General features: G+C 48.0%; 1 protein-coding gene across 2 annotated transcripts in view; it reads left to right on the forward strand.

The window, feature by feature from the left end:
• Positions 1-248: 248 nt before the first annotated feature.
• MOSPD1 (motile sperm domain containing 1) overlaps positions 249-27,099 on the forward strand; it is a 77,637-nt gene continuing 50,786 nt past the window's right edge. For both annotated transcript variants that reach the window (XM_056538428.1, XM_056538431.1), the window contains exon 1: positions 249-592. The gene's annotated coding sequence lies outside the window, so the exon portion shown is untranslated. The remainder of the gene's footprint in view (positions 593-27,099) is intronic.

Consider the following 27,099-nt stretch of genomic DNA (forward strand, 5'->3'; position numbering starts at 1 on the left):
GCAATAATGATACATGATGATCCAGTTCATGAATCAGCAGTAATGATCATGATGATCCAGTTCAGGAATCAGCAGTAATGATATATGATGAATGGAGTTGCAGGAATCAGCAGTAATGATCATGATGATCCAGTTCAGGAATCAGCAGTAATGATACATGATGAATCAGCAGTAATGATACATGATGGAGTTGCAGGAATCAGCAGTAATGATCATGATGATCCAGTTCAGGAATCAGCAGTAATGATATATGATGAATGGAGTTGCAGGAATCAGCAGTAATGATACATGATGAATGGAGTTGCAGGAATCAGCGGTGATGATTATGATGATCCAGTGCAGGAAGCTGTGGTGACTGGTTGGAGTCATACACCCAGTGACTGCAGAGTGAGCGCCATTCCCGGCCTGAGTGTGCGGTGGAGGAGCCGTGCGGGGCCGGGGCTGGGCTGTACGAGCAGTGACAGAGGCGGCAGCAGCAGCTCAGCATCCGCAGCAGGAGCTCTGACGTCACGCCTGCGGCTCCGGGGCGGCACTGCGGCCAGAGGCTGCTGACAAAAGGGGACGGAGAGCAGCGGGACACGGCGGAGAGGAGGTAAAGAGAGGGGAACCGGGGAGGAGGGGGCGGGGGAGGAACTACGTGACATCCGGACACACTGCCTCATCTGACCCGGGCCAGCACCGAGCCTGTACACAGAGAGCCGGAGCACCGTGCTGTCCGGAGAGGCGGCTCAGTGCTGGAGGAATACACCGGATCCCTATGGACAGGATTGTCCGGACATGGGGACAACAAAGACTGAGCCTGACACTGAGATCAATAAGATTGTTGTTATTATCGGCATATATACACAATAATAAGAGTATAAAGAATAATAACAGTGGATACGAAATATAAATAATAACAATAGATACATAATAATATGTATAATAATAATTACAATATAAATAATAATATCAACAGTGGATACGTAATATAAATAATAACAATAGATACATAATAATATGTATAATAATAATTACAATATAAATAATAATAACAGTGGATACGTAATATAAATAATAACAATAGATACATAATAATATAAATAATAATAATTACAATAGAAATAATAATATCAACAGTGGATACGTAATATAAATAATAACAATAGATACATAATATGAATAATAATAATTACAATATATATAATAATATCAACAGTGGATACGTAATATAAATAATAGTATAAATAATAACAGTGGATACAAAATATAAATAATAACAATAGATACATAATAATATAAATAATAATAATTACAATATAAATAATAATAACAGTGGATACGTAATATAAATAATAATATAAATAATAATAACTATGGATATATAATGATAATGTTGACTAACAGGTACTAATATAAGGAAATAAAGGGGATAAACCCACCATCATACCCCATAATAAGGCTGTCACCTGCCTGTAACTCTTCTCATTGGTACCTGCTTTATTGTAAAGACATGTCCTTGGGGTGAATGTAGCAAAGTGACAGGAGGAACTATCCAGGGGGGAAATAGCCCCAATACAGCAAATGATTTGATGCGTTTTGATGGTACATAGTGTGGCTCCCCTGACCGTCCTTCATGTTTCTCTTGGGGACAAGGAAATCTGAAGACGATGTGAAAATCTCCAATAATGTGCAATGAATTATTCAGTATAGATGAGAGGATACACCGAGGACGTGTACATAAAGCTACACATCCCACAGGACACCATTATAAGGCCGGGCCAATAGGGATGGTAATATATTAGGCCCAGGGTGGACATGGCGTAACAAAGGATACATTCACAGGATGAAGTGTCCACAATGCAGTTTTATTAACCCGTCTCTCCCAGTGCTGATCCCAGAGACTGGCACAGGAAAACAGGGCTACATGCAGGTGGCTGCTGATTGGCTGTTGGCATGTAAGATCCTGTGTGAAGAGTATGGAGCAGGGCAGTACCAGGGCATAGAAGTGAAGCTGTGTATAAGGGCTCTGTGCCTGGTACATTTAAAGTGTACCTGTCATCAACAAAAACTTTTTATATGATGTAGATAATACCATTATATGTATATTTGTAATATACATTGGTTAAAAAATATGTTTATTTTTGTCCCTGCAGCTATTGCCTGTGTGTCTCTATGAGGAGTCCAAATACAGGAAGTGAGAGTGGACAAGCAGGGCTCTGTACACTGAGGACAAGCAGGGCTCCGTGCTGTGAGGCTCTGTGACATGCTACAGGCTCATACACAAGGATGATTGACAAGACAGGAGCCTGCACAGATTCCTGCTTGTCCCGCCCTCACTTCCTGTATTTGGACTCTTCATAGAGACACACAGGCAATAGCTGCAGGGACAGCATTTTTTTACCCAAAATATACATGTTTTTTAATCAAAGTATATTACAAATATACATATAATGTTATTATCTAGATTATATAAAAATGTTTTTGTTGACGACAGGTACACTTTAAATGAGCTCATTTGTACCAGTACCTACTCTGTGGGCACCAGAAAGTGATTGGAATTATGTAATTGCTGCCATGCATGCTTGTGCAATATAACGGGTAATTCTGCATGATAGGCTCAGTAGTGAGGGCAGTGCGTTGTGAGCAGGGCTGTGGAGTCGGTAGATAAATGTTCCAACTCCGCCTCCGGAGTTTTCTGTGCTTCCAACTCCGACTCCCCGACTCCGACTCCTCTGTATTAATATGTGAATGTATTTTATACATTCCTTGAAGGAAAGAAAGGCAACATACATGTCATTACCACAGGACTACTGGCTGGGAAGCCAACAGTCTACTGTATTGAACAGTTTGTGTGCTGATCTGCTGCTGAAGATAGGGCAGTGGGAGGATCCAGAAAGGGGCATTTAATATAAAACATGATTTCCCTAGTAGAATCCCATAGTCAAGTTTAAAGGGGTACTGCGCCCCTAGACATCTTATCCCCTATCCAAAGGATAGGGCATAAGATGTCAGATCGCTGGGGTCCTGCTGCTGGGGACCCCCGGGATCGCCACTGCGGCACCGCGCTTTCATGACTACACAGAAAGAGTTCGCTCTGTGCGTAATGATGGGCGATACAGGGGATGGAGCAGTGTGGCATCATGGCTCCACCCCTCGTGACATCACGGCACGCCCCCTTAATGCAAGTCTATGGCAGGGGGCGTGACGACCCACACGCCCCTTCCCATAGACTTGTATTGAGGGGGCGGGCCGTGACATCATGAGGGGCGGAGCTGTGATGTAACAATGCTCCGGCCCCTGTATTGCCCGTCATTACGCACAGAGCGAACTCACTCTGTGCAGTAATGAGCGCGCAGTGCCGCAGCAGCGATCCCGGGGGTCCCCAGCAGCGGGACCCCGGCGATCTGACATCTTATCCCCTTTCCAAAGAATAGGGGATAAGATGTCAGATCGCCGGGGCCCCGCTGCTGGGGACCCCCGGGATCGCCGATGCAGCACCGAGTTCGCTCTGTGCGTAATAACGGGCGATACAGGGGCCAGAGCATCGCTACATCACGGCTCCGCCCCTCGTGATGTCTAGGGGCAGAGTACCCCTTTAAGCTAACAATCGAGTTTACAAGTTTTTATAGCCTTAGCTGAATGGCAGCAGTTTTTCCAATGGTTTACAGCTTCAGTCTTGAACTATTGACCCTCCATTCCCTTCACTTATACAAGTGTCTCTAGTCCTGCAAAAAACATAGTTCCTTAATCCCTTATCAGTGAGAGGCTAGGTTACCCATGGGTTCCCTGTAACAGCAGAACACAACACTATGGGAAGTATAAGTATTGCCGCTCCTAATTGTGCGTTGTGTGCCATATAGTAAAGCACATGAAAATCATGCTTCTTCACGGTCACTTAACGTGTTCCTTTTGCGGTTATGTGAGGCACTGCATGCATTGGTCTTTATTCTTACAGTAGAGAAGTCATTAATTATAACTTTTTGTGAATTGGGACATTTAAACTTGCTTTTTTTTATTTTTTATTCCAATCTAAATTTAATAGGAGTCGGAGTCGGTGCATTGTTTGCCGACTCCGACTCCAGGTACCCAAAATTTCGTCCGGCTCCGACTCTGACTCCGACTCCACAGCCCTGGTTGTGAGTACTGTTGTTTGGATCAGTGTTAAGATGGCCATACACTACTGACAGCTATTATCCCTGAATTCCTTATACACATGCATGCTCAGCTTGCCCAAACATGCTTCTGATTTTAGACAGAAGTAAAAATGTTGCCAGATACCTCTGCCTGGATCCAATCTTTAGTAAAATGGATTGGGCATTGAAATCCAACATAACTAATCCTTCATGTCATCTGTTGGAGGAGGAACAGGAGGCCCCATGCGCATTAGTCAGTTGGCCAGTCCCACTAAAATCATCAGACTTAGTAAACTTTACTCCAATGTATATGGAATTCTCATGGAAAACAGGACCAAAGTATTGTTTACAGGTTATACCTGTTGCTGGTTTTGGCTGGCACCAACCACTGCCACCATTTTGCACATGGCTGATCATACCATAGTTGAGGGGCTTGGGTGATAGTGATCCAATGTATATGCCCAGCCTTATAGTGACCAGCAATTTACCTAATCCCTGGCAGGCAAAATGCAGTTATTACTAGGGCTGGGCGGTATACCGGTTCATACCGAATACCGAATTTTTTGGGCTGCACAATATGAATTTTCCCCCATACTGCAATACCGGTTGTGCCCCTCCCCCTCGGGAATGTATTATCAGCCCAGCGCAGCGCTGTCCCCACATCAGGGAACTAATCCTATGTTACCCGCCAGCACTGTTCTGCCCCCCCCCCCCCCAATTAATGATCAGCCCAGCGGGGTACAACTCGCATATGTCAAGCGCTGCCCTCTTCTTTGTTGGGGGCCGCCGGGCGCTGGAACTCTATACTGTACGCCAGTGGTCTCCAACCTGCAGACCTCCAGATGTTGCAAAACTACAACTCCCAGCTGTCCGGGCATGCTGGGAGTTGTAGTTTTGCAACAGCTGGAGGTCTGCAGGTTTGAGACCACTGCTGTACGCTGCATCCCTATGCCCGGGCTGCAAAAGATAAAGAAAATAAACTGTAACTCGCCTACGTCGGCCTTACACTGGGGACGGGAACGTCGGACAGCCATCAGCCTATCACCAGCCGGAGCGATGTCCCGCCCCGGCCAGTGATAGGCTGAGCCCACTATCATGTATGGAGCTCTGGCCGGCTTCTTACATGACAGTGCGCTCAGCCTATCACTGGCCGGGGCGGGACATCGCTGCGGCCGGTGATAGGCTGAAGGCTCTCCGACGTTCCAGTCCCAAGGAACAGCGTGTGGCCAACGTAGGTAAATTAAAGTTTATTTTCTGTATCTTTTGCAACCCAGGCATAGGGATACAGCGTACAGCAGTGGTCTCCAACCTGCGGACCTCCAGCTGTTGCAAAACTACAACTCCCAGCATGCCCGGACAGCCATAGGTTGGAGACCACTGGCGTACAGTATAGAGTTCCATCGCCGGCGGCCCCCAACAAAGAGGAGGAGGGCAGTGCTTGCGGGTGACATATGTGAGTAGTACCCCGCTGGGCTGATCATTAATTGGGGGGAGCAGAACAGCGCTGGCGGGTCACATGATTCGGGGGGGGGGGGGGGGGGAAGCCGAACACCGCGCGCGGGTCACATGATTGGGGCAGGGGTGGGGGGCAGAACAGAGCTGGCAATTCACATGATTGGGGGGGGGGTAATACCGTTATATACCGTGGAACCCCCGTAAGTAAAAAAAAAATACCGTGATACACATATTTGGTCATACGGCCCTGCACTAGTTATTACTCTACACGCTGGGTCCCCCAAATAGAAAGCTGCTCATTGTCAACATTTCTCCTCTCTAAGGTCACGGCTCCAAAGCGGAATAATGTGTGCAGTGCTAACCATGCAATATTTCATGCAGCGTTTATGTGATAGGTCCGTGATTTTGTGGATACAAGCTTTTCCATTTATGGTGTATACGCCTGTAAACAAGACTTTTCCCATAGATATTGTAAGTAGTCTCTAAGGAAAAGAGAATTACACCCTGATTCAAGACAGGAAACAGCTTCTCAGTCATAAAAGTCAGAAGTGAATGGAGACAAACCCAGGGTGAGTGCCGGAAATGTCTAATGTTATCATTTTATCTAGACACTTCTTCTCTAAGGCTGTAAGCTGTCTGCAAGCAGGATAAACAGATTCCACATTTGTCTGGGAAGGAAGGGATTTCTTTATGTGGTCACCACAATATTTAGATCAGTGTGTCCCAACCAGGGAGCCTCCAACTGTTGCACAACTACAATTCCCAGCATGCCCGGACAGCCTTTCCCTGTATGAGCAGGAGGAGGTAGGTAACAGAACGGAGCAGTGGAAATCAGATTACAGTAGACAAGCAGAATGTTGGCTACTTTTTAGTACAGCTGGCATGGGCAATCTGTCATAAAACATATGGGTGGAGATCTACTTTTCATAAAATCCGCCAAAGTTTGAAGCACCACCTACACAAAATGTTGCATCAGGTTTTGGACACATTTATAGAGCAAATGCATATATAAACAATAATATACTGTGCCTAGCTTGTCTGCTTCAGTTTGTCACCTTCACAGAAGGGTGTGATGTAAGGGCAGATGTTATTACCCTAGGGGCAGATGGCATTAAGCCCTTGTGTTTGTGACGCCAGGGACGTGGTTATCCTCTACACCACCCGTGGTATGGCTGCTGGTTCCTGAGCTAGGCGCAGGCAAATAAGCACTCCAATGCAAAGTTACGGAACAACGGTAGCTTTACTGAGGCAGACATATGGAATTGTCTTTATAGCTCAGTTAGGCCCAAGGAGATGACCAGTGACTTAAGGAGACTTGCGGGCTCGCTGGGACTTGTAGTGGACTGAATTATGCAGACCCATGCTGACTTTAGCAGATTTGACTGACTTGACTATGACTGACTAGGCTTCACCCCTGTGCCTGCTTATCAGGCTCTGACGTTCACATGAAGGGGCATTTGGTTGGTGGAAGCGTGACTGCGTGGTTAGGCCTTGGGTCTCTTCAGGACACCAGACACTCTCAGGTCTTGACTGAACCTCAGCAAACTCTAGACTCCACTAAGCTAGCTCTTCCCTTATATTTATGGGAGCATTTATTGGAGGGGTCCTATAGGCCACCACACAAGTCACCTGGTCACTGACACCTTCCCTGGTTACATGTCTTAACAACAGGACTTAAAGAGGTGTTCCGCTTTAGACATTTTATCCCCTATCCAAAGGATAGGGGATAAGATGTCTGATCGTGGGGGGCCCGCCGCTGGGACCCCTGCAATCTCCCTGCAGCACGCGCATTATGTGCGGAGCTGCGTCTCCAGGCTCGGAAACTGGAAGTTTTTGGCACTGAAGACGTGATATAACGCCACGCCCCCGTCGTGATGTCACGTCATGCCCCCTCCCTTCATGTCTATGGACATGAATGGAGGAGGCGTTGTGTGACATCACAAGGGGGCGTGGCGTTATGTGACGTCTCCAGTCCCCAAAACTTCCGGTTTCTGAGCCAGGAGACACAGCTCCACACATAATGCGGGTGCTGCAGGAAGATCGCCGGGGTCCCAGCGGCGCCCCCCCCCACAATCACACATCTTATCAAAGGATAGGGGATAAAATGTCTAAAGCCTGAATACCCTTTTAAAGGCATATACATCTAAAGAAAATACAGTAACCATTATACAAATGTACAATAAGATAACTAGAGTCCTGAGGAGTGTGGGGCCAGGTGACTAGGACTGAGCCCACCTGAAAAGGAGCATAGATTGTACAGAAGAGCCACTTCTGTACTGGGCCACCACAAACTTCCCCTCTTAAATAAAGCCGTCCTCAGCAAAATGTCCTTGAAGGAGGGTGTGGTACTAGGCCACTGTCTCAAACAATAGTATACAGTTCCTGGGGCATTGCACCCATGTCCTTCACAGAGCTGAAAAACTGGGGAAGAGTTCATGTAGCATTTTGCACAACATCAATACATGCTCAACATTGGGGTGTTGAAACTGGGTGAAAATAATCAACAATTTTGATGAGGTTGTTTTGTCCTTGTAACTGCTTTGTGGTAAATGATTTTGGATAGGGCTGCCTGAGGCTCTCTACCCTGATGCCCGTTCCAAGATACATGGGACAACTTGGAATCTGTGATGGTAGGGCTTACTATGACTACCATCTGTACCACAGCAGCTTGTGCCACTGGGGGACAAAGTGTTGGTGCCTATTGGGCCGGCCAAACCTCCTCCTCAGCAGGAGTAGGCCGAGGCACTTAAGTTAGTGCCCGATGAGCAGGCCAAACTTCCTCAACACCAGGAGTAGGCCTGGGCACATCCAAAGACTTCTTACTTGCTCCTGGTTGGTATGTGAGAGCCATGACGGGCGCCTCGGGCAGGAGTTCCTCTTCTTGACAGGTACCTTTGACCTTGGGAGACACCAAGCCAAAGGGGTCCGCATTCCAATCTTCTGATGGAAAATAGACAAAAGGAAGTTGTGTCGGGTTCTGTGGACGGGTTACCGCTGCCGCCCACTCTCCTCTCACACTGCGGACCGGAGTATATTCCACTATCTCCCCGCTATCCAGAAAATGTAGTGGTGGTGGACTTGACTGCCCTCCGATTCACAAGAATGGTACCTCCGTGCAGTCCATTAGGGTGCCATACCCTTGTACTTTATCAAATTTGACGACAGTGGCTCTCCACCTCTCCAGGGGTGGCTCTCCCTCTCTGGGGTGTTCCAGCATCCTGATATACTGGTTTTCCAGACTTTTAGTGTACTTTTGTTGCGCTTGGCGCACTTCATAAGGCAACTGCTTAGGGCCATACTCTCTCCTCCTCTTTGCTTTCATCTCCTCCACTATGGCAGCCACCTGAGCCTCTTGCTTAGCCCTCTCAGACTGGGCTGTCGGAACTGGGGGATGAGTCTTCCCTGGCAGGGGTAAGAGGTATTGTCTCATATATTGAATTACTTGAAGCTCATCGCCAAATATCCACAGGGGCAGCGGTGATGACCGGGGGCGTGCTGTGATCTGAGGGGGTAGATTCTGGGCTAGGAGTGGATGGAGGGGTAGAAAAAGCGGCCCAGGATCTCCAGTTCCGGTGGTGTAGTGACAGGTTCTCTGCCCGTCGGGTCGCTGGCCGCTATTCGGTGTCTGGCAACGGGACTCCACTCAGGCTTCTTCTGCCCCGATTGATATCCCCAAGCATAGCCGCACCCTCCCCATTGCGGTGCAGCCTGTCTCTACGGTAGAGCCGGTATCCAACAGTGAAGTCAGCCCAGTTCTCCATGAACCCAAACTCCTCCTTCCTACACCAGCTTCTGAGCCACTTGTTTATCTCCCTAATCTCCTGCTGCCCCTCTGGTGTCTCTCGGGGTACAGGTAATATTTCAGAAAATACTACTTTGGATGTCCTCGCCTTAAGCTTGCAGCCTACGTCCCTGAAATCATTTTAAAGGACACTCCACCTACCTCTTACTTTGTCATTGGTGCCAATGACTTAAGGAGACTTGCGGGCTCGCTGGGACTTGTAGTGGACTTGACTGAATTATGTAGACCCACGCTGACTTGACTGACTTGACTATGACTGACTAGGCTTCACCCCTGTAACTGCTTACCAGGCTTTGACGTTCACCTGAAGGGGCACTTGGTTGGTGGAAGCGTGGCTGCGTGGTTAGGCCTTGGGTCTTGACTGAACCTCAGAAAACTCTAGACTACACTAAGCTAGCTCCTCCCTTGTATTTATGGGAGCAATTTGGAGGGGTCCTATAGGTCACCACACAAGTCACCTGGTCACTGACACCTTACCTGGTTACATATCTTAACAACAGGACTTAACCCCTTATGAACCACGGGCATATAGGTACGCCCTGGTACTTAAGGACCAAGGGTGTACCTGTACCCCCGTGTGAACATTGGTCCCTGCCGGGCGGGGACCGGGCCCGGATGCCTGCTGATATAATTCAGCAGGCATCCCTTGACAATGCCCAGGGGAGCGGTGAATTCACACCGGCGATTCACATATGTGACCCGATGACCCGGAGTTAGAAGGTACTATACACCGCCAATTACCCGATCCCGTCACCCCCCCAGGAGCGCTGCTATTGGTCCGACCAATAGCAGCCGGCAGAGGAGGGGTAAATTTAGTATAACGGTGTGTGACTTATAATCACACACTGTTATATAAAGTATACACCAATCACATACACTACATACTTCCCCGCCCCCTCCCACACACAAATCCCCTCCCCCACCCCTCGCCACCGCCTCAAATCTGCCAGTGAGGACGAGATAGATCCTACTTTTCTCTGTTCTTCCTCGTCTTCCTCATCATCTAGATGAGTCCCCTGTATGGTGGCGGAGACACCGCCAGGCGAGGCCACGCACCCCCCATGACCCAGTGGCTGACACTAGTAAGAGCGTCCATGCTGCTCGTAATACGAGTCCGTCCCCCCAGACAAGTGTACCGGAACCCCATTCCGTTGAACCTGTCTGGAGACCTCAGAGGGTTATCAGCCACAGATTCCTGAGTTTGTTGGCGACTCAGGAATCCGGATTGACATGGCCGGATACACTGAAATAGACTATTTTAGTTATTATTTAGTGACGACTTTGTCAATCTAATGGTGGAGCAGACGAATCAGTACGCCCAACAATTCATCGCCCACCACCTAGATTCGTTTTTGGCTAGGCCCAATGAATGATACGCCATCAATGCAGCCAAAATGAGGACATTTTCGGGCCCCGTGCTGCATATGGGCCTGGTAAAAAAAAACAAGTGTCAGGCAGTACTGGAGCAGGGACATCCTCTACCAGACCCCGCTTTACAGTATGGTCATGGCATGGAGGCCGTTCGAGGCCATTCGGAAATGCCTGCATTACAATGATAATGCGGCATGTTCCCACCGAAGTGATCCTGCCTATGACCGACTTTACAAAGTGAGGCCGGTCATCGATCACTTTGGGGCCAAATTTTTGGAGCCCTACGTACCCCTCAGGGAGCTCTCCGTAGATGAGTCTCTTATCAGTTTTAAGGGGAGACTCATCTTCCGCCAGTATATTCCCTCGAAGCAGGCGCGGTATGGAATGAAACTCTACAAACTTTGTTAGAGTACCTCCGGGTACACTCTCAAGTTTAGAGTATATGAGGGACGAGATTCCCGTATTGAACCCCCAGAATGTCCCCCCACTCTGGGTGTTGGTGGGAAAATCGTTTGGGACTTTTTTGTGTTGCCTCAAATGCGCAGCACTCTCTCTTACAGAGTGGGGTGCGCATTTGAGGCAGCAAGTTAGGGACGGCCACACACATCACAATCCCAGAATGATGATTCAGAGCATAGGGTTTGGGGTGGGCATATTTTTTAGTTTTGGCTATGCTCTGGGTCATCATTCTGGGAACATAACTTGTTTTATCATTTTACGTCCCACTGTACCCCATTTTAGTAATTTACCCCATGTAACGCTCCCTGAGGGGGGGGGGGGGGGGCGCTGTTCTGCCTCCATAGGCAGCTATGTAAATGCTCAAGGCCCATGACTGCACTCCTGCTCTTCTGAGACCTGGTGTGCACCCACAGAGCAGTTTACGTCCAGATATGAGGTATGTCCTACTCCAAAGAAATGTATTTACAAATATACGGTGACATTTTCTCCTATTGCCACTTGTGAAAATGAAAAATTTGGGGTAACCCCAGCATTTTAGTTTAAAAATTTTTTCCTTTTAATATCCCACTTTAATGAACATTTATCAAACACCTGTGGGGTGTTAATGCTCACTGTACTGCTTGTTACGTTCCTTGAGGGGTGTAGTTTCCAAAATAGTATGCCATGTGTTTTTTTTTTTTTTTTTGCTGTTCTGGCACCATAGGGGCTTCCTAAATGCGACATGCCTTCCCCCCCATTTCAGCAAAAGATTTGCAGATGTTACTCCTTCTCTTCTGAGCATTGTAGTTCGCCCGCAGTGCACTTGACGTCCACACATGGGGTATTTCCATATTCAGAAGAAATGGGGTTACAAATTTTGGGGGGCATTTTCTCCTATTACCCTTTGTAAAAATGTAAAATTTGGGGGGAAACCAGCATTTTTGTGAAAAAATAAATTACCGTATATACTCGAGTATAGGCCGAGTTTTTCAGCACGATTTTTCGTGCTGAAAACACCCCCCTCGGCTTATACTCGAGTGAACTCCCCCACCCGCAGTGGTCTTCAACCTGCGGACCTCCAGAGGTTTCAAAACTACAACTCCCAGCAAGCCCGGGCAGCCATCGGCTGTCCGGGCTTGCTGGGAGTTGTAGTTTTGAAACCTCCGGAGGTCCGCAGGTTGAAGACCACTGCGGCCTTCAACATCATCCAGCCCCCTCTCACCCCCTTTAGTTCTGAGTACTCACCTCCGCTCGGCGCTGGTCCGGTCCTGCAGGGCTGTCCGGTAAGGAGGTGGTCCGGTGAGGAGGTGGTCCGGGCTGCTATCTTCACCGGGGAGGCCTCTTCTAAGCGCTTCGGGCCCGGCCTCAGAATAGTCACGTTGCCTTGACAACGACGCAGATACGTCGCTGTCAAGGCAACGGCTCTATTCCGGGCCGGAAGCGCGGAGAAGAGGCGCCCCCGGTGAAGATAGCAGCCCGGACCACCTCCTCACCGGACCACCTCCTTACCGGACAGCCCTGCAGGACCGGACCAGCGCCGAGCGGAGGTGAGTACTCAGAACTAAAGGGGGTGAGAGGGGGCTGGATGATGTTGAAGGCCGCAGTGGTCTTCAACCTGCGGACCTCCGGAGGTTTCAAAACTACAACTCCCAGCAAGCCCGGACAGCCGATGGCTGCCCGGGCTTGCTGGGAGTTGTAGTTTTGAAACCTCTGGAGGTCCGCATGTTGAAGGCCGCAGTGGTCTTCAACCTGCGGACCTCCGGAGGTTTCAAAACTACAACTCCCAGCAAGCCCGGACAGCCGATGGCTGCCCGGGCTTGCTGGGAGTTGTAGTTTTGAAACCTCTGGAGGTCCGCATGTTGAAGGCCGCAGTGGTCTTCAACCTGCGGACCTCCGGAGGTTTCAAAACTACAACTCCCAGCAAGCCCGGACAGCCGATGGCTGCCCGGGCTTGCTGGGAGTTGTAGTTTTGAAACCTCTGGAGGTCCGCAGGTTGAAGACCACTGAGGGCGAATGATGAGAAGAGGATGATGAAGGGGGGGGGGGTGTGGGGATGATGAAGGGGGGTGGGGATGATGAAGGGGGGGGGTGTGGGATGATGACAAGGGGATGATGAAGGGGGGATGTGTGGGATAAGGGGATGTGTGGGATGATGACAAGGGGATGATGAAGGGGGGATGTGTGGGATAAGGGGATGTGTGGGATGATGACAAGGGGATGATGAAGGGGGGATGTGTGGGATGATGACAAGGGGATGATGAAGGGGGGATGTGTGGGATAAGGGGATGTGTGGGATGATGACAAGGGGATGATGAAGGGGGGATGTGTGGGATAAGGGGATGTGTGGGATGATGACAAGGGGATGATGAAGGGGGGATGTGTGGGATGATGACAAGGGGATGATGAAGGGGGGATGTGTGGGATGATGACAAGGGGATGATGAAGGGGGGATGTGTGGGATGATAAGGGGATGTGTGGGATGATGACAAGGGGATGATGAAGGGGGGATGTGTGGGATGATGACAAGGGGATGATGAGGATGTTAATGACGGGTCTGGATGATGACAGGGGGGGATGAGGTATTTCCCACCCTAGGCTTATACTCGAGTCAATAACTTTTCCTGGGATTTTGGGTTGAAATTAGGGGTCTCGGCTTATACTCGGGTCGGCTTATACTCGAGTATATACGGTAATTAATTTACACATCCAACTTTAACGAAAAGTCGTCAATCACCTGTGGGGTGTTATGGCTAACTGTACCCCTTGTTAAATTTCTTGAGGGGTGTAGTTTCCAAAATAGTATGCCATGTGGGTTTTCTTTTTTTTTTTTGCTGTTCTAGCACCATAGGGGCTTCTTAAATGTGACATGCCCCCCAAAAACCATTTAAGAAAAATTCACTCTCCAAAATCCCATTGTTACTCCTTCCCTTCTGAGCCCTCTACTGCGCCCGCCCAACACTTTACATACACATATGAGGTATTTCCTTACTTGAGAGAAATTAGGCTACACATTTTGGGGGAATTTCTCTCCTTTTGCCCCTTGTAAAAATTCAAAACCTGGGTGTACAAGAACATGCGAGTGTAAAAAATTAAGATTTAGAATTTTCTCCTTCACTTTTGCTGCTATTCCTGTGAAACACCTAAAGTGTTATCAAACTTACTGAATGTCATTTTGAATACTTTGAGGGGTTCAGTTTTGAATTTTGAAGCCCTCTGATGTCTTCCAAAAGAAAAACGTCTCAACTTTATGATACAAACATAAAGTAGACATATTGTATATGTGAATCAATATATAATTTATTTGGTATGTCTATTTTCCTTACAAGCAGAGAGCTTCAAAGTAAAAAAAAAAAAAAAAATGCTAAATTTTCAAATTTTTCATGACATTTTGGAATTTTACACCAAGAAATGATGCAAGTATCCACAATTTACCATTATGTTAAAGTAGAATATGTCACGAAAAAACAATCTCGGAAGCAGATTCATAAGTAAAAGCATTAATTAAAGGAGATGCCCGGTGCAGACTTTTTCTATTCCATCCTGCCCGGGCTGCAAAAAAAGACTAAACAAACTTTCACTTACCTCCATATGTTCCCCCGGAGCTCCACAACAGCTGATCGGTCGGCAGGGCTGTCTCGCCTCGGCCGGTGATAGGCTGAAGTTCCGTGTGACGTACCGGGCTAAAGGAAGTAGGAAGTAAACAACGCGGCCGACTGATCAGCTGTTGCGGAGCTCCGGAGGAACATATGGAGGCAAGTGAAAGTTTGTTTTGACTTTTTTTGCAGCCCTGGCAGGAAGGAATAGTAAAAGTCTGCGCCGGACATGTCCTTTAATGCTTAAAGTGACAGTGGTCAGATGTGCAAAAAATGCTCTGGTCCTTAACCCCTTAAGGACTCAGCGTTTTTCCGTTTTTGCATTTTCGTTTTTTCCTCCTTACCTTTAAAAAATCATATTTCTTTCAATTTTGCACCTAAACATCCATATGCTGGCTTATTTTTTGCGCCACCAATTCTACTTTGTAATTACATCAGTCATTTTACCCAAAAATCTATGACGAAACGGAAAAAAAAATCATTGTGAGACAAAATTGAAAAAAAAAAAACGCCATTTTGTAACTTTTGGGGGCTTCCGTTTCTACGTAGCACATTTTTTGGTAAAAATGACACCTTCTCTTTATTCTGTAGGTCCATACGATTAAAATGATACCCTACTTATATAGGTTTGATTTTGTCGTACTTCTGGAAAAAATCATAACTACATGCAGGAAAATGTATACACTTAAAATTGTCATCTTCTGACCCCTATAACTTTTTATTTTTCCGCGTATGGGGCAGTATGAGGGCTAATTTTTTGCGCCGTGATCGAAAGTTTTTAGCGGTACTATTTTTGCATTGATAGGACTTATTGATAGCTTTTTATTCATTTTTTCTTGATATAAAAAGTGACCAAAAATGCACTACTTTGGACTTTGGAATTTTTTTCCGTGCACGCCATTGACCGTGCGGTTTTATTAACGATATATTTTTATAATTCCGACATTTCCGCACGCGGCGATACCACATGTTTATTTTTATTTTTATTTACACAGTTTTTTTTTTTTTTTAGGGGAAAAGGGGGGTGATTCAAACTTTTAATAGGGAAGGGGTTAAATGATATTTATTCACTTTTTTTTCACTTTTTTTTGCAGTGTTATAGCTCCCATAGGGACCTATAACACTGCACACACTGATCTATTACATTGATCACTGGTTTCTCATAGGAAACCAGTGATCGATGATTCTGCCGCTTGACTGCTCATGCTTGGATCTCAGGCACTGAGCAGTCATTCGGCGATCGGACAGCGAGGAGGCAGGTAGGGACCCTCCAGCTGTCCTGTAAGCTGTTCGGGTTGCCGCGGCTATCCCGAACAGCTCCCTGAGCTAACCGGTGCATTGCCGTGGAATGAGATTTCCCATAGAATGAGATGGTCCGCCTCCATCACATCCTATTGGCTCTCTCTTGTCACGTGACATATTTAAACGTCACGCATCGATGCGCACAGCAGTGTCAGTTTGGCTATCACAGGGAGAGGATCTCCTCTCCCTGTGATAGCTGAAGCTGCACGGAGCTCTCATTGCCTCTGTGGCCCGACAGAAGTTCACACGTACGCAGCTCATACGGCTGCCTCATATACATTTACTGTTGATCCACAGCGCTATCGGGATCCCGATGCCGCTGTCATCAGTGTGCCTCCCCCCGAGCGCCCCACGCCCGCAGCTGTACTCCCCGTCCCGTTAACGCTCAGGGAGCGGGGAACAGAAAGTAGAGCATCGGGCGCAGGTTAAGTTATTCGCGTAGTGCTGCGCATGCGCAGTACTACTTTACCTGCGCCCGATGCTCTATTTTCTGTTCCCCGCTCCCTGAGCGTTAACGGGACGGGGAGTACAGCTGCGGGCGTGGGGCGCTCGCGGGGACGCACACTGATGACAGCGGCATCGGGCATAGGAATCCCCATAGCGCTGTTGATCGCTCCCTGAGCGTTAACAGGGGACTGGGAATAGAGCTGCGGGGAACGGGGAGTAGAGCTACGGGCGACGGGGAGTAGAGCTGCGGGGGACGGGGAGTAGAGCTGCGGGCGTGGGGCGCTCGCGGGGACGCACACTGATGACAGCGCCATCGGGCATAGGGATCCCGATAGCGCTGTGGATGTAATAATACAGTAAATGTATATGAGGCAGCCGTATGAGCTGCGTACGTATGAACTTCTGTCGGGCCACAGAGGCCATGAGAGCTCCGTACAGCTTCAGCTATCACAGGGAGAGGAGACCCTCTCTCTGTGATAGCCAAACTGACACTACTGTGCGCATCGATGCGTGACTTTTAAATATGTCACGTGACAAGAGAGAGCCAATAGGATGTGATGGAGGCGGACCATCTCATTCTATGGCAAATCTCATTCTATGGCAATGCACCGGCATACTTTCACTTTAGACGCGGCATTCAACTTTGAACGCCGCGTCTAAAGGGTTAATAGCGCGCGGCACCGCGATCAATGCCGCGCGCTATTAGCCACGGGTCCCGGCCGTTGTTAGAGGCCGGGCCCGACCCGCTATGATGCCGGGCCATTATAGATTGGGAGCGGACTCATGACGTTCCAGTATGTCATGAGTCCTTAAGGGGTTAAGGTGAAAATGGGCTTGGTCCTTAAGGGGTTAAAGGCATATACATCAAAAGCAAATACATCAACCATTTGTATGTACAATAAGATAACTAGAGTCCTGAGGAGTGTGGGACCAGGGGACTAGGACTGAGTCCACCTAAAAAGGTGGACATAGATTGTACAGAAGGGCCACTTCTGTACTGGGCCCCCACAGTGACTGGAAATGAAACCAAAATGGTACCAAAAAGTACCTGTAAAGTAAGTGAACCAATAGGTGGTAGAAAGTTAGACAAAAGTGTCAAATGTGTCTAGCAAGATGCACCAAATTTCTCATACTGTGAACTATTGTGAACCATCTTCAGTTCACACCAGGTCTTTGGATCAGTTTCTTGGCCCGATGCCTGCCTTTTTATTACTAATGTTCTTGCAGTATATTACATTTTGGTTATTTTCAATTAAAAACATTGGCCTACATTTCCTCAGCAGCTCACGCCAGTTTTAGGTATAAACTCTGCCAAAAAAGGGAAATTGTATCTCCTACGTTTGAATTATCGTCCACTCATCACTAGGCATGCAGTCTCAGTTGCGGTCAGGTATAGTGACATCACTGTGGATGATGCTACATCATACTTGTTTGACTGCAGGGAGCAGCAGGGGTCTGAGGAGTCTGGTGTTGTAAAAACAGGTGAAAGTCAGTATGCTACATAATGCTACCCATGATGAAAGGATCTGCTGTCCAATTGTCATTCCCATAATGATTCTGTATATGGGATTTGTACTTATAAGGCAACTGTATATATCTTGATTGAAGCATTTTACTGATTATTTATCTAACCATGAGAGGTACTGCATCTCGAACATCTTGAAATGCTGTTTTTAGACTTCCAGTAGAAAACCAAACCTACACTGAATATTTTGTATTAGGGGTGGGTGGTATACCGGTTCATACCGAATACCGAAATTTTTGGGCTGCACGATATACATTTTTCCCATACCGCAAAACCGGTTGGGCCCCTCCCCCTCGGGAATGAATTATCAGCCCAGCGCAGTGCTGTCCCCACATCGGGCAACTAATCATATGTGACCCGCGTGCTCTGTTCTACTCCCCCCACCAAATCATGTTACCCGCCAGCGTTGTTCTGCTCCCCCCCAATTAATTATCAGCCCAGCGGGGTACTACTCACATGTCACCTGCAAGCACTGCCCTCCTCCTCTTTGTTGCGGCCGCCGGCGCTGGAACTCTATACTGCACGCCAGTGGTCTTCAACCTGCGGACCTCCAGATGTTGCAAAACTACAACTCCCAGCATGCCCGGACAGCCAACGGCTGTCCGGGCATGCTGGGAGTTGTAGTTTTGCAACAGCTGGAGGTCTGCAGGTTTGAGACCACTGCTGTACGCTGTATCCCTATGCCCGGGCTGCAAAAGATAAAGAAAATAAACTTTAACTTACCTACGTCAGCCTTACACTGGGGACGGGAACGTCGGACAGTCGTCAGCCTATCACCAGCCGCAGTGATGTCCCGCCCCGGCAGGTGATAGGCTGAGCCCACTGTCATGTAAGGAGCTCTGGCCGGCTCCTTACATGACAGTGCTTTAAACCTATCACTGGCCGGGGCGGGACATCACTGCGGCCGGTGATAGGCTGACGGCTGTCTGACGTTCCAGTCCCAAGGAACAGTGTGAAGCCGACGTAGGTAAGTTAAAGTTTATTTTCTTTATCTTTTGCATCCCAGGCATAGGGATACAGCGTACAGCAGTGGTCTCAAACCTGCAGACCTCCAGCTGTTGCAAAACTACAACTCCCAGCATGCCCGAACAGCCGTTGGCTGTCCGGGCATGCTGGGAGTTGTAGTTTTGCAACATCTGGAGGTCTGCAGGTTGGAGATCACTGGTATAGTATAGAGTTCCAGCGCCGGCGGCCCCCAACAAAGAGGAGGAGGGCAGTGCTTGCGGGTGACATATGTGAGTAGTACCCCGCTGGGCTGATCATTAATTGGGGGGGGGGGAGCAGAACAGCGCTGGCGGGTAACATGATTTGGGGGGGGGGGGGGTGAAAGAAATACCGTTATATACCGTGGAACCGCCATAAGTTACAAAAATACCATGATACATATTTGGTCATACCGCCCAGCTCTATTTTGTATTATCTTGTATTGGAATGGTCAGATTTATCAGACCATTTATTGTTTTGTGAACAATAAACCCCAGAGTGATCCAACCTGGGTAATGTAGCCTGGCAGTGCATACTTATGTTTATATGATAAGTCACTTGCTGTGTTGCTTCAGATATTACACAGATCCTCAGGCAGCTGCTGACTCCGGAGTATAATATGTCACGTGTAAAGTATAAGAACAAACCTCATGATAATTAATATCATAGACATTCACATTCCCTTGTATAGTATCTGTGTAGCAATGTGCTCATAGTGTCAAACAACCACAAGTAGCAGACATCATCATTAAATTGATGGAATATACATTGTTAGACATTGACCTTTTCCAAACGGCGGTCAGGGATCGCCATATTCCCCCAAGGGACCTGGCCTATGTAGCTACCAGGTTACAGGAAGTGTTAATCTCATCCAGGGAAAGCTTGGTGACATATGGAAAATCTAGAACAGTTAAATCCCTGGCGATACTTGCTTAGTTCTTCGGTACGTCCTGTTTTTGGGCCTAGATTTTCATGGGATGAAAGGCAGGTTTGTAGTGAGGCTTTTCATCCACTTCCTTGGCCAATCCAGCTTTTCAGTGCGGCTGAGATCAGCACAGGTGCTGAAGACATCTCCTGACTGGACTTTAAAACTATTGTGTAACTCAGCCTGCAAACTGAGGCGGTGAGGAACCTGTACCTGGTGACAGTCTGAATCTAGGGGACACTATGACATGTGTTAGTAATACATGTGTTCTTTATTTTGTTGGGTGACTGGTAGTAAGCCACCTGTATAGACAGGAAGTTTTCTGTATAGTTAGTGCTTGGCAAGCAAGATTTATGTTGTATTTTTATGTAAAGGCGGTATTTTTTTTTTGTTTACTTAAAAATAAAAACACGAGAAGCCCTGTTTAAACTTCACTTTTGGGTCCCTGTCTCACAACAATTTGCTGCTATTTTGCTTTTACTCTCCCACAACGTATAAATTAGACAAATGAAAACCATGGGGTGAGATAGCTGTTGGCAAAACAGGTATTTAGCAAACAGCTATGTAATGTGAATGGTCCCCTGGTAAGGGGGTGATAAAAGAACCCCCCTTTTAAATCCCCCGTCACTTCAGTCCCAGGTCTCCTGTGATCCTCTCACAACGATGCTTGTACATACGACATAAACCACTGAGTCATATGGATGTACAACATGTCAGCACTGCAGGAAGATAAACAAAGACCAGCAGGTCCAGCATAGCATTGGCGCTGGTGCTGCAGGGGACTTAAAGGTGTACTCCAGGGAACTGAACTTTTTTTGACACTTATCCCCGTCCAACCGCTGGAACCTCTGCAATCTCCTGTTCAGAGCCCTGGCTACTTACGCCTCCTTGGTGCACTCCGGCCCCACCTTCTGGGTGAATGCACTCAGCTAATCACTGGTTGCAGTGATGTCCCTCCTCAGCTGGTGATTGGCTGAGTGGGCTGTCACTTGTGTTCGTCAAGGAAGGTGGGGGCCGGAGTGCACCAAGGATGCATAAGTAGCCGGGGTCCCATACAGCAGATTGCTGGGGGTTCCCCTAGGGCTGGGCAGTATACCGGTTCATACCGAATACCAAAATTTTTGTGCTGCACGATATGAATTTTAACCCATACCGCAATACTGGTTTGGCCCCTCCAACTCGGGAATGAATGAATCAGCCCTGCGCTGTCCCCACATCGGGGAACTAATCCTATGTTACCGGCGAGTGCTGTTCTGCCCCCCCCCCTCCCCCAATTAATTATTAACCCAGCCCAGCGCTGTCCCCATCAGGGTACTACTCACATGTCACCCGCATGCGCTGCCCTCCTCTTCCTCCTGTCTGTTGCGGCCGCCGGCGCTGACACCCTATACCAGTGGTCTCCAACCTGCGGACCTCCAGATGTTGCAAAACTACAACTCCCAGCATGCCCGGACAGCCGTTGGCTGTCCGGGAATGCTGGGAGTTGTAGTTTTGCAACATCTGGAGGTCCGCAGGTTGGAGACCACTGCTCTATACTGTGCGGTATCCCTATGCCCGGGCTGCAAAAAATAAACAAAATAAACTTTAACTCACCTCCCGTTGGTCCGGTACCTGCCTCACTTGTTTCCTGGGGACGGGAACGTTGGACAGCTGTCAGCCTATCACCGGCCGCAGAGATGTTCCGCCTCGGCCAGTGATAGGCTGAACCCACTGTCATGTAAGGAGCCGGCTAGAGCTTCTTACATGACAGTGGGCTCAGCCTATCACTGGCCGAGGTGGAACATCGCTGCGGTCGGTGATAGGCTGACAGCTCTCCGACGTTCCCGTCCCCAGCGTAAAGCCGACGTAGGTGCGTTAAAGTTTATTTTGTTTACCTTTTGCAGCCCGGGCATAGGGATACTGCACAGTATAGGAGTGCCAGCACCGGCGGCCGCAACAAACAGGAGGACGAGGAGGGCAGCGCATGCGGGTGACATGTGAGTATTTACCCCAATGGGGATGTGGGCTGATAATTAATATGGGGGGGGGGGGGCTAGGAAATACCGTTATGTACTGTGGAACCGCCAAAAGTTTAAAAAATACCGTAATACACACATTTGGTCATACCGCTCAGCCCTAGGTTCCCCTTCCATGATCAGACACCTATGCCCCATTGGTGGATATAGGAGAAGTGTCTAAAAAGTTTAGTTCCCTGGACTACCCCTTTAACAAGTGAGTTAAGGTTTTTTTTCTCTGTACGTTAGGAGACAACACACTATTTTTAACTTGTGATTTTATTAGATTTTAGCAAAAAACTGAGACAACCCCTTTATTATTCAAAATGCTATTCTTATAGTATTTATAACATTATACTTTGTGACAGTAATAACATGCTGGATGGGACTTGGCTCCTTTGCTATTGCTGCAGTGGCAGGGTGACCTGGTTATCAGAGAACAATACAGATTGCTGCTTACCTACCAGACAGCAGGGTCAGATCTCTGGCATTGTCTGCTATGTGACCTGTCTGCAGAGAGAACATGTCATGAAATCTGTAATATTCATACCCCCCCCCCAAAAAAAAAAGACCTGCCCTGTTCTTCCATTTATACATAGTGATTATCAATTAGATCCAGACAATTGGATGAATGCTTAAAGGGGTACTCCGCCCCTAGACATCTTATCCACTATCCAAAGGATAGGGGATAAGATGTCAGATCGCCGCGGTCTCGCTGCTGGGGACCCCCGAGATTTTCAGTGCGGCTGAGATCAGCACAGGTGCTGAAGACATCTCCTGACTGGACTTTAAAACTATTGTGTAACTCAGCCTGCAAACTGAGGCGGTGAGGAACCTGTACCTGGTGACAGTCTGAATCTAGGGGACACTATGACATGTGTTAGTAATACATGTGTTCTTTATTTTGTTGGGTGACTGGTAGTAAGCCACCTGTATAGACAGGAAGTTTTCTGTATAGTTAGTGCTTGGCAAGCAAGATTTATGTTGTATTTTTATGTAAAGGCGGTATTTTTTTTTTGTTTACTTAAAAATAAAAACACGAGAAGCCCTGTTTAAACTTCACTTTTGGGTCCCTGTCTCACAACAATTTGCTGCTATTTTGCTTTTACTCTCCCACAACGTATAAATTAGACAAATGAAAACCATGGGGTGAGATAGCTGTTGGCAAAACAGGTATTTAGCAAACAGCTATGTAATGTGAATGGTCCCCTGGTAAGGGGGTGATAAAAGAACCCCCCTTTTAAATCCCCCGTCACTTCAGTCCCAGGTCTCCTGTGATCCTCTCACAACGATGCTTGTACATACGACATAAACCACTGAGTCATATGGATGTACAACATGTCAGCACTGCAGGAAGATAAACAAAGACCAGCAGGTCCAGCATAGCATTGGCGCTGGTGCTGCAGGGGACTTAAAGGTGTACTCCAGGGAACTGAACTTTTTTTGACACTTATCCCCGTCCAACCGCTGGAACCTCTGCAATCTCCTGTTCAGAGCCCTGGCTACTTACGCCTCCTTGGTGCACTCCGGCCCCACCTTCTGGGTGAATGCACTCAGCTAATCACTGGTTGCAGTGATGTCCCTCCTCAGCTGGTGATTGGCTGAGTGGGCTGTCACTTGTGTTCGTCAAGGAAGGTGGGGGCCGGAGTGCACCAAGGATGCATAAGTAGCCGGGGTCCCATACAGCAGATTGCTGGGGGTTCCCCTAGGGCTGGGCAGTATACCGGTTCATACCGAATACCAAAATTTTTGTGCTGCACGATATGAATTTTAACCCATACCGCAATACTGGTTTGGCCCCTCCAACTCGGGAATGAATGAATCAGCCCTGCGCTGTCCCCACATCGGGGAACTAATCCTATGTTACCGGCGAGTGCTGTTCTGCCCCCCCCCCTCCCCCAATTAATTATTAACCCAGCCCAGCGCTGTCCCCATCAGGGTACTACTCACATGTCACCCGCATGCGCTGCCCTCCTCTTCCTCCTGTCTGTTGCGGCCGCCGGCGCTGACACCCTATACCAGTGGTCTCCAACCTGCGGACCTCCAGATGTTGCAAAACTACAACTCCCAGCATGCCCGGACAGCCGTTGGCTGTCCGGGAATGCTGGGAGTTGTAGTTTTGCAACATCTGGAGGTCCGCAGGTTGGAGACCACTGCTCTATACTGTGCGGTATCCCTATGCCCGGGCTGCAAAAAATAAACAAAATAAACTTTAACTCACCTCCCGTTGGTCCGGTACCTGCCTCACTTGTTTCCTGGGGACGGGAACGTTGGACAGCTGTCAGCCTATCACCGGCCGCAGAGATGTTCCGCCTCGGCCAGTGATAGGCTGAACCCACTGTCATGTAAGGAGCCGGCTAGAGCTTCTTACATGACAGTGGGCTCAGCCTATCACTGGCCGAGGTGGAACATCGCTGCGGTCGGTGATAGGCTGACAGCTCTCCGACGTTCCCGTCCCCAGCGTAAAGCCGACGTAGGTGCGTTAAAGTTTATTTTGTTTACCTTTTGCAGCCCGGGCATAGGGATACTGCACAGTATAGGAGTGCCAGCACCGGCGGCCGCAACAAACAGGAGGACGAGGAGGGCAGCGCATGCGGGTGACATGTGAGTATTTACCCCAATGGGGATGTGGGCTGATAATTAATATGGGGGGGGGGGGGGCTAGGAAATACCGTTATGTACTGTGGAACCGCCAAAAGTTTAAAAAATACCGTAATACACACATTTGGTCATACCGCTCAGCCCTAGGTTCCCCTTCCATGATCAGACACCTATGCCCCATTGGTGGATATAGGAGAAGTGTCTAAAAAGTTTAGTTCCCTGGACTACCCCTTTAACAAGTGAGTTAAGGTTTTTTTTCTCTGTACGTTAGGAGACAACACACTATTTTTAACTTGTGATTTTATTAGATTTTAGCAAAAAACTGAGACAACCCCTTTATTATTCAAAATGCTATTCTTATAGTATTTATAACATTATACTTTGTGACAGTAATAACATGCTGGATGGGACTTGGCTCCTTTGCTATTGCTGCAGTGGCAGGGTGACCTGGTTATCAGAGAACAATACAGATTGCTGCTTACCTACCAGACAGCAGGGTCAGATCTCTGGCATTGTCTGCTATGTGACCTGTCTGCAGAGAGAACATGTCATGAAATCTGTAATATTCATACCCCCCCCCCAAAAAAAAAGACCTGCCCTGTTCTTCCATTTATACATAGTGATTATCAATTAGATCCAGACAATTGGATGAATGCTTAAAGGGGTACTCCGCCCCTAGACATCTTATCCACTATCCAAAGGATAGGGGATAAGATGTCAGATCGCCGCGGTCTCGCTGCTGGGGACCCCCGAGATTGCCGCTGCGGCACCCCGCCATCATTACTGTGCATAGCGAGTTCGCTCTGTGCGTAATGATGGGCGATACAGATACACGCCCCTGCCATAGACTTGTATTAAGGGGGGGGGGCGTGATGTCACGAGGGGCGGGGCCATGACATCACGCTGCTCCGGCCCCTGTATCGCCCGTCATTATGCACAGAGCGAACTCGCTCTGTGCAGTAATGATGGCGCGGTGCCGCTGCGGCGATCCCCGGGGTCCCCAGCAGCGGGACCGCGGCGATCTGACATCTTATCCCCTATCCTTTGGATAGGGGATAAGATGTCTAGGGGTGGAGTACCCCTTTAAAGGGGTATTCCAGGCAAAAACTTTTTTTTATATATCAACTGGCTCCGGAAAGTTAAACAGATTTGTAAATTACTTCTATTAAAAAATCTTAATCCTTCCAATAGTTATTAGCTTCTGTAGTTTTCTGTCTAACTGCTCAATGATGATGTCACGTCCTGGGAGCTATGCATGATGGGTAAATATCCCCATAGGAACTGCACAGCTCCCGGGATGTGAGTCATCAGAGAGCAGTTAGGCAGAAAACAGCAACTCAACTTCAGAAGCTAATAACTATTGGAAGGATTAAAAAATTTTAATAGAAGTAATTTACAAATCTGTTTAACTTACGGAGCCAGTTGATATATTAAAAAAAGTTTTTGCCTGGAATATCCCTTTAATATATTATTTATTGTCTGTGAAAATGAATTGTTCCTACATAAGCATTTGGGGCTTGTACATCATGTGTCCTCTTGTTCTTTATCCGTACTTCATCTATCGTTGTTGTGCTTCCTCCGCAACTCACTACACTTTACTACAAATTTTTAGTGGATTTGTCACAACTATAGATGAAGTAGACATTTACTTGCAAGGCTTTCATATTCGGTAACCGCAAAGGGATCGTGACATGTCAGTAGTTGTGATCAGTGGTGGGCCAGGATCTGAGACCCGCAGCGATTGCTAAAATAAAGGTGCCACAGGCTGGTTTACTCAACCAGTGTTTGTCTAAACATCTGAACCCCCACCGATTAACAATTCTGACATATCGCTATGACATGTCAGAAGTTTTTTTTTTTTTTACTTTTGCCACTATTTAAATACAGTGGTCCCTCGACATACGATGGTAATCCGTTCCAAATAGACCATTGTTTGTTGAAACCATCGCATGTTGAGGGATCCGTGCAATGTAAAATATAGGACAGTGGTCTACAACCTGCGGACCTCCAGATGTTGCAAAACTACAACACCCAGCATGCCCGGACAGCCAACGGCTGTCCGGGCATGCTGGGAGTTGTAGTTTTGCAACATCTAGAGGACCGCAGGTTGAAGACCACCGGTATTAAAGGTTGTACTCACCTGTCCCCGCCGCTCCGGACCGTCACCGCTGCCCCGGATGTCGCCGTCCATCCCTGTCGCCGTGTCCCCGATGCTCCGGCAAGGCCTCTGCTTCCACGGCATCCTCGTTCTCCGTCGCCGCCATCACGTCGCTACGCACGCCCCTCCTATTGGATGACAGGACGGCGTGCGCAGCGACGTGATGACGACGATGGAGAGCGCCGACGATGCAGAGGATCCTGAAGAGGACGCTCTGGAGCCCCGAGGACTGGTAAGTGATCGTCAGCGGACCACACGGGGCACCGTAAACAGCTATCCGGTGGCAGCTGAAGCAGTCTGCGCTGCCGGATAGCCGTTTATGCGATGGCCCCGACATACAAAAGCATTGTATGTTGATGCTGCCTTCGACATGCAATGGCCTCTGAGAG

This window comes from Hyla sarda, chromosome 9 (assembly GCF_029499605.1).
Source record: "Hyla sarda isolate aHylSar1 chromosome 9, aHylSar1.hap1, whole genome shotgun sequence".
NCBI lineage: Eukaryota > Metazoa > Chordata > Amphibia > Anura > Hylidae > Hyla > Hyla sarda.